The following is a 21,958-nucleotide window of genomic DNA, read 5'->3' on the forward strand; positions in this document are numbered from 1 at the left end:
TAGATGTCCTCTCTTGGTCCTCTTTGTATGTCCCTCAGGCCCTAACTGAGGGACACCAACTTCCTAGCACAGATGTTAAGCCCAGTACTTATGATGGGGTAGCAGGGCTTGGAAAGGAAGCTGAGTTTTCCTCTAGACTAAGCCAGAAGCCAGTGTGTGGGGCACTGTAGGTGGAGCAGAGACACTGGGACCCTCTCAGATCCCTGAGGACTGTCAGCAATCTGAAAGTAGTAGAGAGAGGAGTCCGCACTCAGCTCCTGTGTCAGCCCGGCTGACAATTCCCCAGGACACGTGTGGGCTCCAAGAGGCTGGTGTCCCTACCCAGCATTTGTCTAAACCCTCGTGGGGCTTTGGGAATGCCCAAATCCATCCTAGGACCCGTGCCCTGAAGCCCCAAGACAGCAGAAACCCAGCAGGGAAGCCCAGGTCTGGTTGCCCACCTGAGCAGCAGCCTCTCCATCCCCTTAGAGAGCCTAGGAGCAGAGGTACAGCATCCTGAGAGACAACTATAGAGAGGATGGGAGAGGGCTTGAGGGGCTCCCAAGTGGAGCAGAACCCCCGCTCCACCCATTATTTCATGTAAGATTGCTTCAGGATCTGCCGACATCCTAAAACTGAGAAGGTGCACTTCAAGGAGTGGTCACTGGGTGTCACCGCTGCTTCCTAGGCAAGTGCCCTCGTCGGTCAGCTCATGCTAAGTGGTGCTAGAGAAGGGAAATTCCTTGCAGACTCAGTTTACAAACCCGGCATCTTCTGTGCTTTCTATGAACCCCATGATGTTATTGCCCCTCTCCTCCCCTGTCCCCTCTCGCTGGCCTGGACTGCATAGTCCGTCATGGAGCTTCTCCCTTGTCCCTCTCTCCTTCCTAACTCGGTTTGGCAGAACCCAAACTCTGCATTCTCTACACCGTCACTGGAGCAGATGCGTGCAGCTAGAGAAGGTCAAACAGCAAGACTGGCTTTGCTTTTGAGTCCTTAAGCAGCCACTCATTCCTGGCGAGCAATCTGTCCATAGAGACATACTATATACTCACATACAGAGGCAAGTCTCACTCTCTTACTCCTTAGACAATGATTTCACACTTTACCTTTAAGCCTCCCATGCCATCTTCCTCCACTTTGATTTGTTACCTGCAAGAAAAGGCAGGGGGTCAGGGAGCAGGTGCACAATTACCTTTCGTCACCAAATTTAAACTTACCAATGTTTGCACACATCTTCTCCTTCACTTCTGCTCTGAACTTGACCCTCTCCCTCACCTTCTCAGCATCCTGACGCCTTTGCCTTTTTCTACCTTCTTCTTAATTAATATCTCTCTCTAGCCTGGAGAAGCCCTATCAGCAAACAGTTAAGCTCTAGTACCTCTCCCCTTAAAAGTCTCTCTGTATACCAAGTGACTCTGGCTACCTGCCCAAGTCTCTGCTCTTTTTCAGTGGTAAATTTCTCCTTTTGCCTCCACACCATCAAAAAAGCTCTATTATCTCCCATTCACTCTTCAACCTGCTCAAATCTGTCTGATACCTGCCCTTGCTCCAGTGAGTTTACCTCTCAAGGTCACTATGATCTCCATGTCGCCAAATGCAACGGACATGAATCTGTCCTTTTGCACCCTCCCTTGGATTGCGCACAGCGGACTGGAACACTTTCTCCCTCCTGGCTTCCGTGATGCGGTCGCCTCGGGGTTTCTCAGATCTTTCCTCCTTGGAATCCTTTGTCAGTTCTCCATTGTCTGCTGCTATATATTAGCACTGCTTGGCCATGGGGCTGGATTGTCTTCTCTTTTCCTTTTTGCCCCATCTTCCTAGGTAATCGCACCCATTCCTGCTGGTTTATATACCACCTTTTCTGCCTACAACACCCACATTTGTACCTTCGGTCCACTCTTACCCATTTGACATCTCCATTTGCATGTTTCACAGATAGTTAAAACCTAATATGTCCAGAATGGGATTCTCAGTTTACACCTCTCCCAAAACACCTTTTCTCCCTCTTGTAGTCTGTCACTGGAACCACTGTCCACCACATTGCTCAACCCACTATGAATCATTGCTTTTTTCCTTCACTGTTCATATCCATTCCATGAGCAAATTGTGTTGATTCTATCTCAAATTCACTTCAGATCTCTTCACTTCTTCCCATCTTGACTGCTAGTTACCCATCCTCACGAGGCCACCATCATCTCTCTATTAAACTCATGCAAAACATTTCTAACTGCTCTTCCCATTTCCATACTCTCTTCAATCTATACTTGACACAGCAGCAGCAGAGATGCAGATTTACTGTATCTTAATCTATGTGTGTGTGTGTAATGTAAAACTCTGAGGTATACTTAAGAGTTGTACACTTCACCACAGGATAAACCTCAACTAAAAAACAAGCAAACTCATCAAGGTATCAATTTTCTGTAAAATCCTTCAGCAGCATCACACTGCCCTTGGAATAAAAAACAAACCCTGCATGACTTGGCCCCAGCCTTTTTCTCCAACCTCCTCTCCTACTGTACTTCTCCCTTGCTTGCTAGAACCTAACCACCCTGGCTTTCATTTAGTTTTTCCAACAAGGTAAATACTTTACTGCCTACCTCAGGACCTTTGCTCAGGCTGATCCCTCAGCCCATAACCCTCCCCTATGCTTAGCACCTTCTCTTCCTTCACATCACCTAACCAGACTTTCTCGTACCACCACATCTAAAGTATATCAGCCCATTTTTCCTTTCTGCTCCTATTGTATTTTTATAATACCATTGTTGTTTTGTTTTTCTACAGTTGGAACCAGCTTATACAATTGACAGACACACACTTATTACATACATGCTATTATGCTAGTGCTCCATATGTAACTAATGCCGTGAGTGTTATACTCAAATATATTCCTTTTCTCTTTATTTTTTAATTCCTATAAATCAAGGTAAAAGTGTTTTAAGTTAAAAAAAATCAATTCATTCCAGTGCACCCTGGGGTAAAAATAAGGAAAGCTGGTGAGAACAGGTTTGAGTTATATTCTCCAAAGGCAAGGTCAGGAGAGGGGAGAAGCATGCCTAAAAAAATGAAAGCCACCAATAGCAAGCATAACACACACAAGAGAAAATGCCTTTTACTTATTTAGTTTCCATATATTAAGTCAGGCTAAAAACACAGGACCCAAAGACCAGGTGTGCTGGCACTCCAACTCCTATTGCAGCAGGCACTTCTCAGATACCTTGTCTTCCAACTCAGCTCTCTGATATACCCAATTTCTTTTTGACAAGTGCAATCATTTCCACAACAGGGCCATTCAGAACCACTTCATTTATTCAAAAGCTCTTCTGAGAGCATCTCAGCTCTACTGCTTCAAGGACCTCTCTTCTGGTGACAGCCCTTCTGCGGTTGAAGCAGGACAGTCTAACTCCTCCAGGCTAACCCCTTCCTGCCTCCAGTTTTCCAGAGAGCCCAGTACCTCCCAGACCCAGAAGCACCCATTTAAGTCTTGGGGGATCTGGAACAGAAATGGCACAAGGGTGAAACAGAAGTGGAGGCTTCCCACAGTAAACAATTTATGGTCTAACTAGCACCCACGCACCCACAGCTTCTGTGGGTTCGTGCACATGTGGAGCCACACAAACCACCCACAGGGATGGGATGAAGAAACTAGACCACTGGACCTATCAATCAGCTGAGGAAGATGGGGGCAGGGGACCTGGTACCTGGTGAGAAAGATAACCCTTGTCTGGATAACGCAGACCAACTCCGGTCACTTCAACTGCAAGCCTGGGTTTTTCCAAACAGAAGCAGAGATAACAATCCAACACTTTCTGAAGATGGAAAAGAGATTCTCTTTTACAATACACTCTCACATCCTATATTTCATGTTAGGAAGCATTTTAACACTTCTCCATTTCCAGCCTTACATGATCTCCAGCCAGGCTGGGAAAACTTGCTCTTCCTCAGATGTGTCCCTGTTTTCAGTCTCCAAGCCACTGTGTATCTGTCACCTCTACCTACCAGGCCCACACCCAACTCCACCTTTCAAATCCTATCTACCAAGGCTGTTCCCCAAGTGCCACCCCTGGCTTATCTGTGCTTCACACAACCTCCAGCTGAGAAAAGGAACGCTCAGTGTTCTCAAAACCGGCCTCATGTCATTCGTGTTCTTGTCTAAAGTTAGAAAGGCAGTTGAGATGGTCAAAAACCACACTGCCCCCTGGGGACCACGCACCCAGGGCTCTAATCCTAGGTCCACCTGGACTAGAGATGTCATGTAAGCAAGTCATTCTCACACTAGGCCCATTTCTTTTTTGTGATTAGAAAAGGCCTGAAGCAGGATCTTAAAGGTTTCTCCTGGTTCTAATAATTTATGAGCATTTCCTCAATACTTCCCCCTTCTCCCCCAACTCCATCTCACACCTCCTGCCCCAGAATTGTGAGCCCCTTTACAACAGGAACCACATCATTTTCAGCTGAGCTCCTGCAGCAGACCTGGCTTGTACTTAGACACTCCATACATTTATCCAACCAACATCTTGTTTTATCCTAACAGTCTGAGAGGCTGAACCAATGCACCCACCTGACCTTTTGGAGACTTGAAAAAGCAGAGTGGTCTGCCAGCCCCACGTGGTTAAGGACAGACTAATAATCAGCAGACTGCTTGGTCCACATATTCCCATGGAGAGCCCTCCAGTCAAATGCCGGCTCTCCAGCATGGGTGCTCAATGGGGGGCAAGTGCATCCTCCAGGGGGTACTGGGCAATATATCTGTGGATGTTTCTGGCTGGGAAAGAGGGTGGTACTGGCTTCTAGTGGGCAGAGGCCAGAGATGCTGTTCAATAACCTGCAGTACACAGAACAGTCCCCACATGATCCCATCAGAAAGTGTCAGTAGTACCAGGGTGGGGAAACCCTGCTCTGTATCATATACCCCTCTCCTTCTCCTATCTTTCCTTAATCCCACTTCCCCCTTCTGCTCCCAGGATAAGCAACAGATTCCAAAAGATACTACTGGAACACAGGAGTCTCTGCTACAGTTACACACATGAACACTCAGTCCCATTTCACTGTCATAAACCAAAACCCAGTATCAAGCCTCAGAACATCTTTCATAGACTCTCCCCACTTTCTTTGCCATAGCTTCTTTTGAAGGGGAAGGCTTCTCCAGTTTTGTTTTCTACAATTTGTATGTTATGGGGGTGAGGTTGGGTGAGTGAGAAGAAGGAATGAGTACCCTACCCACTTGAGGTGCATCCCGAGATACATTCTATGCTCTTTACATAATTCTAAGTACAGAACAACACTTAATGAGAACCTGATCATGCAACTCTTCAAAGTGAAAGAAAGATGAGCTGGTGGATCCCCTCTCTACAAGAAAAGAGGATGGCATTTAAGAATCAATTTACAGATTGCCTATCAACAGATACAAAAAAGAGAGACACCAAGAGCTCAGGTGTTCAGAGTTGCTGCCAACAGAAAGTGAGCCAAGTGGGAGAAGGTAGTAGCCAGCAGCAGATCGGTTTGTAGAAGCTCGTTGCACACAACTTTGCAGAAACTCAAATGTGTGAAGAAGGACTCCTGTCTCAGAATAAGTTCAAGTCAAGTGCACACCCAGGGCCAACATGATACCTGTCTTGGGAAGCTTCCACAGAGAGCCCCAACTCACCTCTTTAGGATTTTCCCCATGTAACTAAAATAAGCCTCCTTCTTCTTCCTCCTTTTCTTCCCAAAGGCTAAGCTGGCCCACTCATACTTGATTCTGCCTGGGATATAAACTATAGTCTCTTCTCGGGGACTCTTAGGGGGCATAAGCAAACACAGTACCTGTGGAGGGCTTACTCCCCATGCCTCCAGGTCCTAGCACTGGCTGGAGGCAAATGCGCACTCCAAAGAGTTTTATAGGCAGAGCTGAAAGGCACTCTTCCCTAATAAAGTCAGTGATTAGTCCTTGTACCTGCAGGGGATGAACCCTCTCAGACTTCTTAAGAGATGTTAGGTGTAGAATCTAAAGCATGCTTGTGTTGCATTCCTGATGAAACCGTAAGGCAAGAAACTATAAATCTTAAGCCTCCTTTCACTCCCTCCCATATGAAAGACAGATACCCACTTTGATGTAATGGCCATTAGTTCACCAGTGCACTCTAATCTCAGACACTATTCTTTTTATACTAGCAATTCCAGGTGTTCTTATAACAGTGGTTTTCAGCTACAAAGGTTTCAATGCAAAAGGACTGGGAGTGGGACCCAGGAAGATGCATGTTTCTGTAGCATTCCCAGTGAATCTAATGACCAGCCAGACTGGGGATTTGTTGATCTACAAAACCTTTCTGAAGCAACTCCAATAGATTTGGGGTTGGGGTGGGAGGAGCAGCTCTGATGCCATGCTGTATTTGCCTTGGGACAGAAATGTGTTGCCTGGAAGGTAAATAGTTACCTGGTTATGCAATAGCAATGAGGAACTCAGGTGACAAAGTATGAATACGAAAGCCAGAAAGTCTCTGTACTTCAAGGCTGAAGGTTGAGAAACTATAGATAGAGGCCATGATCTTCCTGCAATTAGTGTATCAGCTCAGCCACAAGGAAGTGACCACCTGACACAAACTAACAGATAAGCAGGCACCAGAGAACCAGGGTGTCAAAAGGTGAGAAGAACTAGACCAGACTCTTTCCTTTCCCACTTAGTTATGAGCCACATCAAAGTCCTGGTGAGGGGACTGGTGGATAATGAAAGCAAGCATTTATTCAGTCCTAATGATGTCCCAAACACCATACTAAGGGTTTCACCTACTTTATCTCATTTAAATATCATAGCGACATTTTGAGGCAAAGTAATAGTATTACTCTCACTTTACAGAAGGGGAAACTGAATCCCAGAGGCTTAAGTGACTTGCCAGGGTCACATACAATGCATGGTGGCACCACTAACCCCTGAGCCATTGCTTCTAACCCTACCTTCTACCACCTTCCAAACCTGAATACCTGAGCCCACAATCCTTGTCATTACACAGGTGTGCTTTGCACAACTGCTGTGTGTATTTATTCCTTGATGGAGAAATTTTAATGTCACTTGTCCACAGAGTAGGCTCAAGTCTTCTGAATTAATCCTTTGATGCAACAACAGAAGCCAAACTGAACACTTCTGTGAAAGAGTGTGGTTCCCTATTACCTGGTTGTGAAAACACATCCCACCCACCGCCCCAACTCCCACTCTCATATCACTAGCCCATCTCTCATTTTCTCTATTTTAAAATGTAATATATGCACAGGGCATATATTATACCATGAAATGAATTGGAAGTTTTAATGCAAAGAAGTAAATACAAACTGGCTGGTAGCACCAAGGCTCCTTCGTGAGGTGGTACTCTTTGCCAGCCTGGGGCAATAGGAAGTGTTGGGTCTTGAGGGAACAGACCCAGCACTATAATGACAAGAGCATGCTGGGGAGCATTTGGGGGTATGTGAGCACAAATGTGATGCTGCTGTGGGAGTGTAGCACAGAAGGCCCTTTAGATGGCATTCACTCATTCAAAAATATTCAGCAAATTTTGATTTGAATCAAAAGGCTCATGGCCATGCATAGAACTGGTAATAAATTATCAATAGGGAGGATTCAAGATGGCGGCATGAGAGGTGAGACAGAGAACTCCTCCCAAAACCATAGATAGTGTGAAAATATAGTTAATACAACTAACTCTAAAACAGCAACAGGAAAGAAGGCTGCACCAGACTGTACAGAGACCCCACGAACAGAGCAGACCTCACGAAACAGGGTAATGTACGAAAGCCTTGATCCGGCAGGACCCGAACCCTTCCCCCACCCCAGCTCACCCGCACGAGGAAGAGAAACAGAGTGGGGAGCGGGTGGAAGCCTGGGACTGCTGAACACCTGGCCCTGGAGCTCTACTTTGAGAGCAAAAACCTATATTGTGTGGTGCTCTGGAGGATGGACACCTGGGACATGCAGAGTGCCTGAGAGACAGATTCCAGCCGTGGAGGACAGGATTCACATCCAGCCACTCTGGGACAAGGGAAAGGCAGGCGGTCTGACAGGATCCCTAGCAGCGAGAGGGCTGCTGAAGGGGTGGGGTTTGCATAGAGCTTGCTGCTCAGGAGAAGGGACAGGGGGACAAGGTTGTCTGGGTGCACTCTGCCCAGCAGATTGGGAACTTTGGGGAGCTTCAGGCACTCCATCCCCTTGGCTGGCTGCTCAGCTCTGAGGCCCCCCACTGGGACATGCAGCCTGCAGCACCTTCCTCCTGGCCTGCCGGCACCAGCTTGCAAACCAGCAGTCACTGCTCTGGCATCAGGCCAGCCAGAGGGAGGCCCCACCTACAACAGCTAGAGACACCAAGCACAGAGGTTTAAGCTGTGTACTCAGCCCACTGGCTCTGATACAAGAGACAGGCAGGGAAGACGGGAATTATGAGACAGATCTTTCCTCCCCCCAGGCACCAGCACTGCTACCCTATGACCCCCAACCTCACTCTAGGGGCTGAGCAGCTCCAAAGACTGGAGCTTCTGGGTGCTAGTGGGCACCACACAGAAATATGAAATGTCAAAAGAACATGGTTCAGACCAAAATATCACAAACCCTAGAAAAAGGGCCAAATGAAGCAGAACTCACCAATCTTCCTGAAAGGGAGTTCAAAATAAAAATCATAAACATGCTTATAGAGGTACAGAAAAATATTCAAGAACTCAGGAATGAATTTAAGATGGAGATTCAATCATTAAGAAATTCTGTTTCTGAAATGAAACATACAATGGAGGGATTTAAAAGCAGATTAGATGTAGTAGAAGAGACAGTAAATGGAATAGAAATTAGAGAAGAGGAATACAAAGAATCTGAGGCTCAGAGAGAAAAAGGATCTCTAAGAATGAAAGAATATTGAGAGAACTGTGTGAACAATTGAAACAGAACAATATTCGTATAATAGGAGTACCAGAAGAAGAAGAGAGAGAAAAAGGGATAGAAAGTGTTATTGAGGAGGTAATTGATGAAAACTTCCTCAATCTGGGGAAGGAGATAGCCTCTCAAGCCATTGAGATGCACAGATCTCCCAACACAAGGGACCCAAGGAAGACAACATCAAGACATATAATAATTAAAATGGCAAAGATTAAGGATAAAGACAGACTTTCAAAAGCAGATAGAAAGAGAGAAAAGATCACATACAAAGGAAAACCCATGAGGCTGTCATCAGATTTCTCAACAGAAATCTTATAGGACAGAAGGGAGTGGCATGATATATTTAATGCAATGAAGCAGAAGGGCCTCAAACCAAGAATACTCTACTGGCAAGGTTATCATTTAAATCTGAAGGAGGGATTAAACAATTTTCAGATAAGCAAAAGCTGAGAATTTACCTCCCACAAACCACCTCTACAGTGCATTTTGGAGGGACTCCTATAGATGGAAGTATTCCTAAGACTAAATAGATGTCACCCAAGGGATAGACAAAGAGTACAGAATATGATTCATAACATACAAAGAATGGAGGAGGAGGGAAAAAAAAGAACTTTTAGGTTGTGTTTGTAATAGCATATAAAGTGAGTTAAATTAGACTGTTAGGTAGTAAGGGAATTAACCTTGAACCTTTGGTAGCCACAAATTTAAAGCCTGCCATGGCAATAAGTACATACCTATCGATAATCACCCTAAATGTAAATAGTCTGAATGCACCAATCAAAAGATGTAGAGTCACTGAATGGATAAAAAAACAAAACCAATCTATATACTGCCTGCAAGAGACTCACTTCAAACCCAAAGACATACACAGACTGAAAGTAAGGGGATGGAAAAAGATATTTCATGCAACTAATAGGGAGAAAAAATCAGGAGTTGCTGTACTTGCATCAGACAAAATAGACTTCAAAACAAAGAAAGTCACAAGAGATAAAGAAGGATATTACATAATGATAAAGGGGTCAGTCCAACAAGAGGGTATAACTATTATAAATATCTATGCACCCAACATAGAATAACCTACATATGTGAAACAAATACTAACAGAATTAAAGGGGGAAATAGAATGCAATGCATTCCATTTTGGGAGACTTCAACACACCACTCACTTCAAACGACAGACCAACCAGACAGAAAATAAATAGAGACAGAGGCACTGAACAACGTATGAGAACAGATGGACCTAATGGACATCTACAGAACACTCTATCCAAAAGCAACAGGATACACATTCTTCTCAAGTGCACATGGAACATTTTCAAGAATAGATCATATACTAGGCCACAAAAAGAGCCTCAGTAAATTCAAAAAGATTTAAATTGTACCAGCAGCTTCTCAGATCACAAAGGTATGAAACAAGAAATAAATTACTCAAAGAAAATGAAAAAGCCCACAAACACATGGAGGCTTAATAACATGCTCCTAAATAATCAATGGCTCAATGACCAAATAAAAACAGAGATCAAGCAATATATGGAGACAAATGACAACAATAATTCAACACCACAAAAATCTGTGAGACACAGCGAAGGCTGTGCTAAGAGGGAAATATATTGCAATACATACCTACCTCAGGAAAGAAGAACAATCCCAAATGAACAGTCTAAACTCACAATTAGTGAAACTAGAAAAGGAAGAACAAATGAGGCCCAAAGTCAGTAGAAGGAGGGGCATAATAAAGATTAAATCAGAAATAAATAAAATTGAGAAGAATAAAACAATAGAAAGAATCAACAAAAGAAGGAGCTGGTTCTTCAAGAAAATAAACAAAATAGATAAACCTCTAGCCAGACTTATCAAGAAAAAAGAGAGTCTACACACACCAACAGAATCAGAAATGAGAAAGGAAAAATCACTACAGATACCATAGATATACAAAGAATTATGAGAGAATACTATGAAAAATTATATGCTAACAAATGGAGTAACCTAGAAGAAATGGACAACTTTCTAGAAAAATACAACCTTCCACGGCTGACCCAGGAAGAAACAGAAAACCTGAATAGACCAATTACCAGCAAAGAAATTGAACTGGTAATCAAAAAACTACCTAAGAATGAAGGCCCTGTACCAGATGGTTTCACTGCTGAATTTTATCAAACATTTAGTGAAGACCTAATCCCCATCCTCCTTAAAGTTTTCCAAAAAGTAGAAGAGGAGGGAATATTCCCAAACTCATTCTACGAAGCCAACATCACTCTAATACCAAAACCTGGCAAAGGCACCACAAAAAAAGAAAATTACAGACCAATATCCCTGATGAACATAGATGCAAAAATACTCAACAAAATATTAGCAAACCAAATTCAAAAATACATCCAAAAGATCATCCATCATGAACAAGTGGGATTCATCCCAGGGATGCAAGGATGGTACAACATTCGAAAATCCATCAACATCATCCACCACATCAACAAAAAGAAGGACAAAAACCACATGATCATTTCCATAGACACTGGAAAAGCATTCAACAAAATTCAACATCCATTTCTGATCAAAACTCTCAACAAAATGGGTATAGAGGGCAAATACCTCAACATAATAAAGGTGATATATGACAAACCCACAACCAACATTATACTTAACAGTGAGAAGTGGAAAGCTTTTCCTTTAGGATTGGGAACAGGACAAGGATGCTCACTTTCCCCACTTCCATTCAACACAGTACTAGAGGTCCTAGCTACAGCGATTAGACAACACAAAGAAATAAAAGGCATCCAGATTGGCAAGGAAGAAGTTAAACTGTCCCTGTTTGCAGACAACATGATATTGTACATAAAAAACCCTAAAGAATCCACTTCAAAACTACTAGATCAAATATCTGAATTCAGTAAAGTTGCAGGGGACAAAATTAATATACAGAAAGCTGTTGCATTCCTATACACTAACAATGACCTAGCAGAAAGAGAAATCAGGAAAACAATTCCATTCACAATGGCATCAAAAAGAATAAAATACCTAGGAGTAAACCTAACCAAGGAAGTGAAAGACTTATACCCTGAGAACTACAAGACACTCATGAGAGAAATTAAAGAAGATACCAATAAATGGGAACACATCCCATGCTCATGGATAGGAAGAATTAATATTGTCAAAATGGCCATCCTGCCTAAAGCAATCTACAGATTCAATGCAATCCCTATCAAAATACCAGCAGCATTCTTCAATGAACTAGAGCAAATAGTTCTAAAATTCATATGGAACCACAAAGACCCCGAATAGCCAAAGCAATCCTGAGAAGGAAGAATAAAGTAGGGGGAATTACACTCCCTGACTTCAAGCTCTACTACAAAGCTGCAGTAATCTAGACAATTTGGTGCTGGCATAAGAACAGACCCAAAGATCAATGAAACAGACTAAAGAGCCCAGATATAAACCCAAGCATATATGATCAATTAATATACAATAAAGGAGCCATGGATATACAATGGGGAAATGACACTCTTGTTGTCATTTGGTTGTCTTTTTGTTGATGTGGTGTTGGAAAAACTGGACAGCTACATGTAAGAGAATGAAACTGGATTATTGTCTAACCCCATACACAAAAGTAAACTCAAAATGGATCAAAGACCTGACTGTAAGTCATGAAACCATAAAACTCTTAGAAAAAAAACATAGACAAAAATCTCTTGGATATAAATATGAGCAACTTCGTCATGAACATATATCCCCAGGCAAGGGAAACAAAAGTAAAAATGAACAAGTGGGACTATAACAAACTGAAAAGCTTCTGTACAGCAAAGGACACCACCAAGAGAACAAAAAGGCATCCTACAGTATGGGAGAATATATTCATCAATGACATATGCGATAAGGGGTTGACATCCAAATTATATAAAGAGCTCACACACTTCAACAACCAAAGAGCAAATAAGCCAGGCAGAGGAGCTGAACAGACACTTCTCCAAAGAAGAAATTCAGACGGCCAACAGGCACATGAAAAGATGCTCCACATCACTAGTCATCAGAGAAATGCAAATTAAAACAACAATGAGATATCTCATACCAGTTAGGATGGCCAATATCCAAAAGACAAACAACAAGAAATGTTGGTGAGGATATGGAGAAAGGGGAACCCTCCTACACTGCTGGTGGGAATGTAAATTAGTTCAACCATTGTGGAAAGCAATATGGAGGTTCCTCAAAAAACTAAAAATAGAAATACCATTTGACCCAGGAATTCCACTCCTAGGAATTTACCCTAAGAATGCAGGAGCCCAGTTTGAAAAAGACATATGCACCCCTATATTTATCGCAGCACTATTTACAATAGCCAAGTAATGGAAACAACCTAAGTGTCCATCAGTAGATGAATGGATAAAGAAGATGTGGTACATATACACAATGGAATATTATTCAGCCATAAGAAGAAAACAGATCCTACCATTTGCAACAACATGGATGGAGCTAGAGGGTATTATGCTCAGTGAAATAAGCCAGGTGGAGAAAGACAAGTACCAAATGAGTTCACTCATATGTGGAGTATAAGAACAAAGAAAAAAACTGAAGGGACAAAACAGCAGCAGACTCACAGAACCCAAGAATGGACTGACAGTTACCAAAGGGAAAGGAACTGGGGAAGTTGGGTGGGAAGGGAAGGACAAGGGGGAAAAAGGAGTATTATGATTAGCATACATAGTGTAGTGTAGGGGGGATACAGGGAAGGCAGTATAACACAGAGAAGACAGGTAGTGATTCTATAGCATCTTACTATGCTGATGGGCATTGACTGTAATGGGGTATGTGGGGGGACTTGATAATAGGGGGAGTCTAGTAAACCTAATATTGCTTATGTAATTGGACATTAATAATAGCAAAATAAAAAAAATTAACCATAGGAATCACAAAACTCACACAAAGATAATCATAGAGTGAGCAGAACATTCACCTGCATCTATTAGAAATCTCAGTTTGATAAAAAAAGACATGCAAAAAGAATTACCTGTTAAGAATTTCCCTGTCGTGAAGATAAAAGAAGCAATTACACTAATATCAATGCTCTCTTGTATTTATTGAATGCCCACTACTTGCCTTGAATTCTAGGGAGCACTTCATAGATGTCATCTCATTTCAGTTTTAACACTCAGAGATGGATTTTGTAATCCTTTGATAGATGACAAATCTGAGGCTTATAAGGATTTTCAAGGTCACGCAGGTAGTATGTTGTAGAGCTAGGAATTGAACTTTAATGTGTATGACATCAAGATTCCCATCAATATTTCTCTAAGTTAGGCCCCCTCCCCTCCTGCAGCAGAATCTCCTGAGCTGCTTATTAAACCGAAAATCCCCACCATCAACACCGTGCCTGTGTAGCACCTCTGCCTCCTGTGAATGGGGAAAATGCTTCACTGAACCGAATCCTATTCAGGATAAAGGAGCTAAATCAGAGTGGACAGTGACTTCAGTGGGGTATGGGGAGGACCTGATAATATGGGTGAATGTAGTAACCACATTGTTTTTCGTGTGAAACCTTCATAAGAGTGTATATCAATGATACCTTAATAAAAAGAAAGCTAATCAGAGACTTGGAAAGGGTGGGAACACTAGGAGAAAGTGACTGGGACATGGTAAGAGATCATAAGCACAGTCAGACATAGACACTGTCCATAGGCACTGTGAAGGCAGACTTCAAAGACATCGGAGCAAATTGAGTTAGGATTCTATGACTAGAAACTCTCAAAGGGAGGTCAACTCAAGAAAACATAGGAAGTGCCTCCTTAAACTGGCTGTGACCCTGGCTTCCCCTCTTTGATTACAGTTCACTTCAACCTGGTCTTGTCTTCACAAATATCAGATCCAAATGACACACCAAGCTCATAAATAGGGGTAATCAGTAACAAGAGCAAAAGATGGGAGCTGGTTGGCATTCAAGGCTTGAAGTGAGTCTGGGCAGTGATTCAGGAGTAACACTGAGTGAAAGGGTGTTGGAGCTTGCTTTAGTGTGACATCTGCAGGACATGGGGGAGGCCTAATGGGTCAAATGGCCCAGGCATTGTAGTAACTATAGAGAGCCTCAAGCACTGGATGGGATACTGGATTACATGGTCCTGGGTTTTGTGGATTCTGCTTTCAAACATTGAAATTTTCCCCTGTATCATTTCTTTAGGGTTCAGGTTGTCATAATTTGGATAGAAATACTCCTCATATTATTTCTACCTCTACATAGTTTCAAGAATTAATCCAGTTGGAAAAAGCCAGAGGGTCACACTCTGCTTTATAATGTCACCGATTTCATGATCTTAACTCCAGGACATGAGTACAACTGCACCTCACCAGTTGAGAAACCCTGCGTGAATGGCAAGAGGAGAGGGGACTTGGGGGGCAGATTGGATGCCACCTTGAACATGATGTCACGCTCTTCCCAGAATGTCACTTCTGTAGATACTAACAGGATATATTAATGGTGGGTGATATTAGTACTAACTACTTCTTACTGTGTCAGGTGGAGGGAAGAAAGGAATCGGAATCTTCCCCAACCCCTGTAATATCTTCTTTAATCTCTCCTCCAAGCTTTTAAAAGGGAAGAAAAAAGGGCACAGAGAAAAGGAGGACATCAGCCCCCCGAACAGCGAATGGGGTAGGGAGGTACTGTGGTTACCAGAGAAGATCTAGGGTGCTGCCCCCCTCCTCTCTACTCCTCCCCCTGCACACTGTCTCACACATGGATGTCCACATCAGGTCGTGGAATCTACTATCTACCCACAGAAGCCTGAAGTTCTGGTCTTAGCTCTACCAGTGCTTTATTCTGCCCTTGTCAAATTCAGCTTCTCTTCTCAGGACTCAGTTTCCCCATCTGCAAAAGGCATGCATCTGTGCTTGATTCTATGATCACTGAGATTTCTTAAAATCTTACTACTCAGAGAATTGTCTGCAAACTAGCAGCAGCCCTTGGGGATCTTGTCAAAATGCAGATTTTGATTCAGGAGGCCTGACGTGGGACTCAGGTATAATTCTAGCAAGTTCCCAAGTGATTCTTACACACTTTAAAGGCTGAGTCATCCTGCCTTCATACACCATCAATTCATGAATGGACTGTGGATGTGCCTTTTGTTTTCCCTTTCGTGGATTCCTATCACATTCTTTAATTTTTTCACTCTAGAACTACTTTCAACAGCAAGAATAGCTTGAGAGTTTGTAACTTTTGGGCTTGGAGCTTAGAAATGCCACATACTCCTTGAAATATACTACTACATCTATATACACCCCCTTTACTAATAAATTAACTCACTAATCAATTCACCTACTCCATTCAAGAAATATCTTAAGGGGCACCAGACAGGTACCAGGGCTGGAGTTAAAAGGAAGGGTACAGCATGGCCTCTGTTCCAGAGAGTTTGGGACATTCCTGGACAGCCACCTCCAACTTAGTGTGATAAGCACCTCTGTAATTAATAAAAAGGATGCATTCTGGTGCAATGTTTATAGTCAGAAACTATGTTGTCACAGGCAGGAAAAATTCTGGAGGCAGTTCCAGGCTATGTCCACCTTTACTATCTGACTCTTATCTTCCCTGCGGCCTTAACTCTGTGGCTCCACAGTCCAGAAAGGGGATGTGCCCTTGGGACACCCCCCCCACCGCCCCCACTGCTGACTCACAGGAGGCTGACAGTAATGGCTTGCTTAAATTCTTCTCCATTCCCCCAGGGATTAGGACCTGTGATAGACCCTCCCTTCACTCAGGAGATTTTGGGATCCATAGATAGGGTATTTTGGGTGGAGAGACAGCAGGGGTGGGGGGCACACAGTAGTCCACGTGCAAACTGTTTTGTGTACATGCTTAATACATTTGTCTCGGAAAAGAAAAATCCCCATATTTTCAGCAAAGGACAGTGAAACCTACAGACTGGGAACGAATATCTTGTTCTCATCCACTTGCTGCCCTCCGACCTGAGAGCAGCTGCCCTTCCTCCTCTCCTTCCCCCTCCATCTCCCCCACCTCCAGCTGGTACTGATGCTGGGGGTCTTGTTCAGGAAGCCAAAGAATGAGCTTCACAAACACTCAAGGTAGGAGAGCAAGGTACAGGCTTTTATTTAGAGATGAAGTGAGAGGACAGAGCTCTCAGCTCACGCCAGGAGGGGACAAGAGAGTCCGTGGTTGTCTCAGTGTCTAGGGGTTTTATGCACGGTTGAGGATTTTCAGGAATGAGGGTAAATGGTTAGGGGTGCAGACTTGTAAGACCGCCTGCCCTGCCCCCAAGGTGGGCTGGGTTGTTGTCTCTTTGCTTGGGTTGTTTATAGTTGAGATTGCTTACCAAAGTAGTCTTTTGCCTAGGTTGCAGATTATTTGATTATGATTAGAGAAGGGAAAAATAGCACATAGTTACAATTAAAATAAACTGGGCCTTTTAGCAGGATAAGGTAAATTTTACATTTTCATGATGTAATTGATAGAATAAAGTGACTTTTCTTTATCTGCAGAACACTCAAACATTCCAGGCCAAGTTGCTCCTGGCCTTTTGAGCTTTAAGCGATTTCACTGAAGAATGTCTATATTCCTAGTCATGTATACAAATTTTTACCCTAGAGAATTAGTGTGACTCTGACTTTGCATAATGCTTAACACAGAGTTTTGATAGGGACTTCTTTGTATATTGTTACATTGTTCTGACTGTAATTATCTTGTTCTGCTTTTTCTCTGGAGGCCCTCACCCTACTCTGCCTAATCCCATGGTCCCTGTCTCAGTACCTCCCAGCTTCCTCTGTGTTCAGGCTCCTTGTGTTAAAAGGAGCTCCATGTATGGTATCAGCCATTTCAAAGAGCCGGAGAAAGATTCTTGTCCTCAACACTGTCACAGGTAAAGCACAGCCAGACCATAGGGACAGGGAAAGAAATCCCTAGGACGCAGAACCTGGTCTTTAGCAACTGGCTGGCTGATCCTGTCTTTAATATTTGGAGGTGAGAAGACAAACTTCTCAAGTCACTTTCTGGGCTTTCAGGGTGGCTGCCGACTGTGACTTCTGCTATGAAAAGTCCCTTTCTTGTGTCCTGTGAGATGTCTATAGAGTGAGAGCGGCTTGGAGGAAAGTGGGGTGGAAGAGAAGGGGGCCACAGGTGGGCAAGTCATCAATGACACTAAGGAGGCAACTGCTGCGTCTGTTTTTATTTCCTTAAATGCAGGCTTCAGAAACCATAGAAAGTATGTGTGCTGTGTCTGAGGTATAATTTTTAGTTCCAATCCAGCCTTAGGCATGAAAGAGGAAGAAGCATATTTTAGACAATACCTAAGGCCCAGAGCATATCATTTCTATATGGTTGTGAATGCATTTTGCAGAGTCATTTTGCAACATAAATTTGCCTTTCTTCTGCTCTCGAATAAGTTGGGCAGATAAAATAAATTTATAAAATGTGTTTTCAATATATGTGTGAATATGTTTCTCCTGGCCTTCCTGCTTCTGTCTTGAGGGACTCAGGCTCCAGTGAGCTGTCTTCCTGGATGCAGAACACCTAGTAAAGGGAGGGGAGGGTGGGAGCCCAGAAGTATCTGGGAAGGCAGAACTTGTGCAAATATTTGCTAAGGAAAATTCAGAGTTGAATTTTACAGATAACCCAGAGCAGATTCTCTGCAACAGTTGACAACTGTAGAGTTTTCGGAACAACAGTTTTTCTTCAGTGTGAACATGCAGTGTGTGTGCTGGCCCCATGAGAGAAGTGAACACAGCCCCAAGTTCTGTTTCCAGGAGCAGGAGAATAAGAATGAGATAAATCCGCACCAAGACTGATTTTAGTGCTGAAAATCTACCAAGGGGGCTGGAGTTACAACCTCACATTACACAACCCATATATTCACAGAGCATTCCATATTCATTTATCGAACAAGTGTTTATTAAGAGCTTCACATCCTAGCACTATGCTAACTAGGTGCCAGAGTTACCTCCAAGAACAGAACAGACATGGCTTCCAGTTCTCAAGGCCCTCACAGTCCGAGCAGATAGATGAGCAATAGACTCAAGTCCATTCAGTACTGCGACAGAGATGACACTTACAGCATGCTCTGGGGGCACAGAGGAGGAAAGGACAACCCTGACATAGGAGATCTTGGGAGCCTGCTTGGAGGAAGTGATGCTGAGGCTGAGCGCTAAGGAGTGAGCAGAAGTTAGCAAGGCCGTAGGATTGACGGGTCGGACAACAAGGAAGGGAATTTGTGGCAGAGAACAAGATGAACCATCTGTCGGGCATATGGCCATATTTGACAACTAAGGTAACAAATTATTTTTGTTTTTGGAATGATCTGTTTATTATTTATAATCTCTTAGCACATCTATGGCAGCCAGAGCTAACAGATACTCCATACCAGAGTTTTCAAAGTGTATGCTTGTTTTTAGTTCTAGAACATCAGAAAACTTCTGATGGGACTTTCATTTCTAAGTATTACTTTATTTCTTAAAAATAAACTTTTTAACGTTTTAGAACAATTTTAGATTATTTGATTTTTAACTTTATGTTTTTAAATAACTTAAACCTTACAGAAAAGTTGCAAGAATGGTGTACAAAGGCTCCCCTACATTCTTTTTACAAATGGAAGTGTAGTTGATACACATTTCCCGTATATTCTTAATATTCACCAATCCTAACATTTTGCTACATTGGTTTTACCCATTTCTCTCTACCTATATATATATATCCACGCACATGGTTATATTCTCTTTGCTGAACAGCTTGAGACATCATACCCTTTACCCCTAAATACTTTAGAAATGATCTCCTAAGAACAAAGACATTGTCTTACAGAACCACAGAACAAGGATCAAACTCAGGAAAGGTGACAGTGGTGCCATGCTACTAAGACACAGTCTGTATTTGAATTTCACCAGTTGACCCAACAAGGTCCTTTACATTTTTCTGGTTTGAGACCCAGTCACACGCTGCCTTTAGCTGTGGCATCTCTTTGGGTTCCTTAACCTGGACCAGTGCCTCAGCTTTCATTGTTTTTCATGTCATTGATATGTTTTAAGGGTACAGGTTGGTTGTTTCTTAAAATGCCCTACAAGGTGGGTTTATTTGATGCTTTTCCGTGATTAGATTCAGTAGATGCATTTTTTGCAGATAAGTGATGCTCTGTCTTTTTGAGGAGATCACATTGCTCCTCACATCACTCTTGATGGCAGTATGTTCCATTATTGGTAATGTTAACTTCTACTTGGTGTTTTAGGATATTTCAAATTGTAACACAAACATACCTATGGATGGAGATGATATATCCATATATTAAACACTTAATAACAATATAAGATAATGTTTATATCCAAATGTTATTACAAAGGGAGATTAATGATGAGCTCACCTGCTCTCTGTTACCTTGTCTGAATATACACCATGGCGATGCTTCATTTCTTCAGCCATCTCTGCATATGTTGTAACTTCCTATAAATGTGTCATTGATTAGTAAGATTGTAGCTATGCATTGGCCTTAAAAAAGGTTGGAAAGTTCTACTGTGAGAAACAAGTTACTGCTTAGCCATGTAAAACAGAATTTTCTTGGTACTGTACAACTGAAACCATATACAAAAGTAAATTGGAATCCTGAGGATGATTTAAGGTGATGGCAAGTCTCTTTGGACAGATGTAGGCTCATCAGAAGAGTTTCTTTGGTCTCAATACCAGATTTTATACTAATTTGGGCTCAGATTTACAAAATAGCCTCTGCATATGTTGTGTGTATGTTTTATATGTTGGGCTCCTGTACAAGATACTGATTAAAACAAGAGATCCTTTGCTTTGACCATTTGAAAACCACAGCTATATCCCACTATAGATCCTACCCACCACCTTATCGCTTTTGCTGTAACCACTTCGAGGCTTCAGGGAATACACACACATCCATTTTCACATTGGTGGTTGAATGTGGTCCCCAAATGTGGTTACTCCAAATTGCCAAAAATCCTAGATTTCTTTCTTTTCTTTTTGAAATTCAGTTCTATTATGTGGAAATGTACCAATACAAGACATTTCAGGAATGTGCCACATTCTATGCAATTTACCTGCTTAGCCACTGACCGACCCACGCAAATAACCCAAGCAAAGGGCAGTCCTACCTTGGAAAGTGTCTAGCCCAGAGGTCTTATTCCACAAATGAGGACACTGAGATCCAGAGAGGTGTCTTCTGAAGAAGGAGAGCTGCTAATGGTGGTCAGATTGCACCCCAGCCTGTACCATGGTCAGCTTTCTGATGGCAGAGATGCTCTCTCCGGAGATGATCAGGCAGCCTTTCCCACTCTCTTGTTGGCAGCTGCAGCAAGCCCTGAGCAGGGTCCTTCTGTCTGGTTTACTCATCTCAAATTGAGCCATAGCCCTGGAACCCAGCCAGGTATTTGGGGGCTCTAGATTTCCTAGTAGATTTTGGAATAGAAAATAGTCCTAATGGAAACAGGACTGAAGAGGTGCATCTGCTTCAGAAAGCCGTTTATAATATATTTTCATTGGAAATAAGCAGTCTAAGTTCCAAAAGAATTGTCCAAGTTCAACCAATGTATCTATAAATTGGAGAACACAACTTATTCCGCTCCACTGAACCCTCTGCAGGTTTCCTATCTACCTGTGCAAACACATACAAGTAGCTACTTGGTGGGTGCCACAGGGGATATCAAGAAATTGAGGACATGGCTTCATGTTCAAGAAGCCTACAATAATCTTAGGGAGATGATACATCGATATATTAAAAACTTCATAACAACATAAGAGAAGGTTTGATGGCCTGCATAGACAAGTGGAAGAGAAAAATGGATCCCTGGTCCACTGGAGAAGGAAAACATTCTGCCATGTGGCTAAACGCTGGGGCTCTTAAGTCAATTGACCAGGATGACACTGCAACCTCACTTCCTAGACAAGTTCCACGACTACTTTAGTAACTTTGCGGGCAGCTACCAAACCCCAGCGGCGGCGGCGACGGTCCTGGAAACCTGATTCCATCCACCCTCCCAACGTCCTCACTTGGCACCGCCCCCCACGAAGATCCCAGAGCCCGCCCCCAGGGGGCGCGCTGCAGCCCCGCCTCCACGGCCCGGCCCGGCCCGGCGCGCGCCCCCGCCGCCGCC

General features: G+C 43.0%; 1 long non-coding RNA gene across 2 annotated transcripts; it reads right to left on the bottom strand.

Moving 5' to 3' along the window:
- Positions 1-911: 911 nt before the first annotated feature.
- Positions 912-21,931, bottom strand: LOC118972420 (uncharacterized). 2 transcript variants are annotated; one of them, XR_005061386.2, is made up of 3 exons: positions 20,960-21,931; positions 20,209-20,288; positions 912-1,131 (listed from the first exon to the last, which is right to left on the bottom strand). It is a non-coding gene; the product is annotated as an uncharacterized lncRNA (long non-coding RNA). The 2 variants fall into 2 exon arrangements; XR_012130598.1 differs by lacking the exon at positions 912-1,131 and adding an exon at positions 17,088-20,104.
- Positions 21,932-21,958: the final 27 nt, after the last annotated feature.

The sequence above is a fragment of the Manis javanica genome, chromosome 4 (genome assembly GCF_040802235.1).
Source record: "Manis javanica isolate MJ-LG chromosome 4, MJ_LKY, whole genome shotgun sequence".
Taxonomy (NCBI): Eukaryota; Metazoa; Chordata; class Mammalia; order Pholidota; family Manidae; genus Manis; species Manis javanica.